Source organism: Littorina saxatilis, linkage group LG9 (genome assembly GCF_037325665.1).
Source record: "Littorina saxatilis isolate snail1 linkage group LG9, US_GU_Lsax_2.0, whole genome shotgun sequence".
In the NCBI taxonomy this organism is placed as follows: Eukaryota; Metazoa; Mollusca; class Gastropoda; order Littorinimorpha; family Littorinidae; genus Littorina; species Littorina saxatilis.
The window spans coordinates 3,515,867-3,520,866 of record NC_090253.1 but is presented as its reverse complement, the minus strand read 5'-3'; the positions used below and the strand labels follow the sequence as shown (position 1 = coordinate 3,520,866).

The 5,000-nt window shown below is 40.2% G+C and overlaps 1 protein-coding gene across 1 annotated transcript in view; it reads left to right on the top strand.

Moving 5' to 3' along the window:
- Positions 1–1,559: 1,559 nt before the first annotated feature.
- LOC138975082 (nitric oxide synthase-like) overlaps positions 1,560–5,000 on the top strand; it is a gene marked incomplete in the record, with an annotated part of 233,429 nt that continues 229,988 nt past the window's right edge. Inside the window, 1 exon segment of the mRNA XM_070347731.1 lies at positions 1,560–1,687.

Genomic DNA, 5,000 nt, shown 5'->3' with positions numbered 1-5,000 from the left:
CTCTACAAAACACACACGCACAGACACACACACACACACACACACACACACACACACACACACACACAGACACACATACACCACCACCCTCGTCTCGATTCCCCCTCTATGTCAGTAAAAACACCAATAAAAAGAATGATTCACACAAAACGGGCAGAAAAAGACAGAGATATGTCCATGACCAAGAGAAAGACATTCGGAGGGGCAAAGGGTTTCAAGATAAAGGGGTTAGGACGACAGACAGGGGGGGGGGGGGGGGGGGCAGAAAAGGAAGGGGGGGGGGGGTCAAGGGGCGAAACGAGGGGAGGGTTTAAGGGGATTACAGGCGGGACACTTCGGCTTGTCGCTTCTTTCGGATACGACAGACAGCGAATTTTCTGTGAAAAGACATCACGACTAAACACCTACTTGTTTTCTGTGACTAAACATCTACTTGTTTTCGGTGACTACACTCTGTGCCTAAACGAACGTTAACGTAATATGTTATTTACCTGCAGTGAGGAGGATTACACGAAGTTCAGGCCAACCAGTGCAAAAATACTGTGCACACCACTGTCTTTCATTCTCGAATAAAATGTACTCGTTTTGAAAAGAAAAAATTGCTAACGTGTGGCAGTTACCAGTTGTACAAATTCGATAAAACTGGTGAAGGACAGTAACAGTTACCATCGGGCATCGTGTCTTCGATAATTCGTCGGTTTACACGATCCAGCCGAAAAATGTTACTTGCAAATGTTCAGGGTGGACAGTGTTGCATGAGAATGCTTTTTGCGTGTGCGGAATAGTAGCGTCAACGATAAAGCCCTGTGAATAACCAGCGTTGTCCGATATTGTGTTTGTTATGTTGCAGTGTCGCCAAGCTCGCACTTTCAAACATTTTGTTTGTGATTTTGACTAGAAGACGACAAACATGTATGTCTGCTTTTGGCTTAATTGATTTAAATCTAAATTATCTGTAATTGTTAGACATTGAGTAAGTATTGTGAGAACGCCTTTATTTGGACACTTTATTGATATAAGGCATAACCTGTAGCCAAGAAAAAAAATTAGATTGCGTTTCAAACTGTGATATAAAAATCTGTCGAATTTCATACATATTTGTTTCAAAAATTTCATTTTTCTTAAATTTGTCATTTCAAACTTGCAGAATGTAAACAAAGTGACCGCAGCTCAAAAGGGACTTTCACTTACTGCTTTTTGGACTCACGAAGATCTGTTGACCTTTCGTATGTGTCACTTGTTTGACGGATAGAGTATCATTTGCATGTGTGTATAATATACACGCATGCGACAGTGACGGATGCATTAACTTTTATACTGACAGGCTATATTGCATGAACATGGAATAGCAAAATGCAATAGGCCTACTCTCTTTAACACAGCTGTCGCGAATTAAATTTACGACCGTGTGTGATGAGTAACCTTTGTCAGCGTTGACGCTTTGAATGGAAGACATCGTATTTATTCCCCTCGAGTATCATATAAATAAGTCTTGATGCGCCTAAATCCGCAAACGGCCGCTATGAGTTTACTGCCTTGGTGTTAGGCGAAGAGGTTACAGGGATGTGACGACGTTGCGTAGATTGACAACGTATGCATTCCTTCTTTTGCAGGAGTGGAACTCTCGAGCGGGTTTATTGCGGGGCACGTTTGGATTAGCTTTCCTGTCGTGAAGTCTATCGTAAAGGTAAGGGTCAAGTTTTTCTTTTATCTTTTAGATGCATTGAAGGGTTTGACTGTCGGGCTGTTTGTTGTCGTTACTTTTCAATGTTTGTTTTTCGTGTGTGCTTGTTTAGGATGTTGTTCTTGCTGATGTCATTCTTTTTTGTTTTATGTTGTTTTACGTTGTTGTTGTCGTTGTTTGTTCGTTTTCGATTGTGTTTTTGTATATCATTTTGTTTGTTTGATTATTTAGTTCAGGTTTTTTTCAGTGCTTGATGAACTTTCTTCCCTTTCTTGTGTATCGTTCTCTTTGTTAAATAAAAAATCATTCAGTCTTTTTTCTTCGATGCTTTTTATTCTGTGTACCTTTTGGCACCTTTATTTAGTTTTTCGTTTCACGCACTTGATCTGTATTCAACACATCTTGAACACGCGGCCAGTACAACTGGCCTTGACACGGATCTGAAAGAGGGAAATCCAAACGCAATCCGCCTTGTTCGATTTTATGGGCTTGGACGATAGAGAAAAATAAGAAAAGCAAAAGCTGGAGTCCAGTCTGGACGAAACTGCTATCAAGAACGCAGAATTGATTTTTTCTGATGTTTTTTTAGCCGTAAGCGCCATGTTTATCGGAGCAGGAAACTCTTCCAGAGTGAGGCCCCTTTGTTGGTTTCACTGCGGTGAACAGCAGTTATGAGAAATGAGAAATGGCGCTTACGGCTAAAAAAACAAACTCAGAAAAAATCAATTCTGCGTTCTTGATAGCAGTTTCGTCCAGACTGGACTCCAGCTTTTGCTTTTCTTATTTTTCTCTATCGTCCAAGCCCATAAAATCGAACAAGGCGGATTGCGTTTGGATTTCCCTCTTTCAGATGACTTGAGATTGCCTCCCTTGAATCGTTCCGTGTCAAGGCCAGTTGTACTGGCCGCGTGTTCAAGGTGTATTCAACATTCCTCAATTTCACTTTTAGTTTCCATATTTCTTTCTCTTAAATCCGTATCTTATGTCGTTGCTTAGTTTACTCTTTTCAAGTTTTTACTTTTTTTCACGCGTGTGCGCACGCGTTTACGCGCGCCTGCCTTCGCGGGAAAGTGTAGGCTTGCGCGCTGCAAAAAAGGAGAAAGTCCAGAAGATGGTGACATACTAAAGTAAAGCTACATAATCAACCCACAAGAGTTTAATTTCATTCATGAACTCCGTCTGGCATCAACGATTTTATTTTAATTTTGAGCGGGGTGTCAACCATGAAGGTCGATTCTGAACCAACGATCACAGACAACCAATTTGATTGATTTGAATACAAAACAGCGTATCGATCACCGTGAAGTTTATAGGACTTTAATACGACTGAGAAAAGTACGAAGATCCAGTTTAAAGATGCGGTCCTGTGGGTGCAAGTTGATGTGAAGGCAATGATTATAGCTTGATCCGGTTTATTTCGGGTCTTTTTCGCTTAATGCCATGAAATTGTAGATTTGTGACCCTCCACAACGGAATGAGTCGCATGTCACCTTTGCATGATTTTCATATTTTTTACATTTTCCTAAAGAGTTTTTTATGCTCTATCCAGTGGTAAAAACCGTTTTAGAAAAGAGCGAAAACTGTTTGAGTTGTAAGCCTGTGACTAAGGTGACCCTCACACTGTTACCAGACACTCCCCGGACTTATATTAAGCCTAGCGCAGAACCGCGCGAGCTGACATGCGACTCATTTCGTGGTGAAGGGTCACATTTAAGTATTGTAAATTACGCATATGCAAAAATACTTTGAAAAACTACTCTTTGGAGGACACTGGTTTAAAAGAAAGGAGTGTCTTTGAAATAACTGCACAGATAATCAGAAAGATAAATACAATCGAACATGTCTAAATAGCGACCACTCAAGATACCAACCCCAAGTCCTTATTGACAGATGGTCGTAATTCGAAAGGTAAATTATTTGGGAAGAAACCTAGCTGAAGATCCTTCTTGGTGGTCGCGATTAACAGGTTGTCGTTATCAAGAGGTGCTTGCAGGTTTGAGTGCACACAATTTCTGGTTTAAAGATACTGTCCGCTTTTTTTTGTACGAACTGAACTGAAGGGAGGTTATGAAGACTTAGCAACGTCGTCACAACACTACTCCCTTGAGTTTGTGAATCATTTATCTGTTGGATTGTTAAAACCCAGATACAAGGACAGTTGCTATTTTCCACACTAAAACGCTGTTTAGAGGGCAGGCTTTGTATCATCGATTAAACATAAATCGAAAGAATTTTAAGGGTGTTTAATAATTTATTTGCCCCACTGAAAAGAATGGTTTGCCTTTTGAAGCCGACGAAGTGCTAAGCTGAGCTAGAACAAGTAAAGTTTTACTGCTCTCTCTTCTACATTTTCGGTGAGTCCATCAACACTAAAATAAGTCAATAAGTACATAAATAAACGTATACATAAATTTGTATCTATACTGATACCAAAGATGAGCGCCCGCTTTGAAATGTTACAGCTTCTGGGTACCGCACGTGACCTTATTAACTTTTGGTTCACTTTTAATGCGTGTTTTGACAGTTAATTCAGCCAATGAGAAAATGATATCATCTTTAATATCAAGAACACAAGTCCTCAATAAAGGTCCTTGGTTTTAACGATAACACTTAAAAAACCCAGAAACAACAATGTCAACTGTTTATAAAGTATGTCATCGTTTTGTTTTGCCCAACCAACCACGAGTAACCATCGACTTCCCCGACCAACGAAAACAAGAGATCTAGTCAATGGAAGAAAATCGTTTGATGCTGTTTACTCCAAACGACGGGAGGTTGTTCATGCGTGTCCGAACCTTTGTTTTTACCGCCTCAGACAAGAACGGCCTTTGCTCAGTCCCGCGTGAAGGAACGCGTGCTTGATTAAATATTCATGAGATGTCATAATTCCGTCACTGGGTTGCTTGAATCGCCGCCGCGGCCAAGTTCAGGTACTGTACTTGTCAGGGACAACCTCGTGTTACAGTGAAACCTGTCTTGCAGTGATACATACAATGTTTTCATTTTTTTTTTATTTAGCTTTTTTGAATGGGATCGGGATTTTTAACAAGATCGTGATTTTTTAACGAGGTTTACAATACTGAATGTGAGAGAATCCGAGTTTTAAGGAACCTTGCACCTTCTCCCGTGATGTGCTTTTTATGTGAATTTAGTTTTAAGAGAAGGCCGAGACTTAGAAAGGGAATCGGTCTAGCATAATACATGATGATTTACACACGAAAAACAAGAGGGAAACGTTGTAGCTGATATACAATATCCCCTGGGTTCAAGAGGCCAGACAAAATGATAAAGTATTAGATAAAGTATTAAACAAACA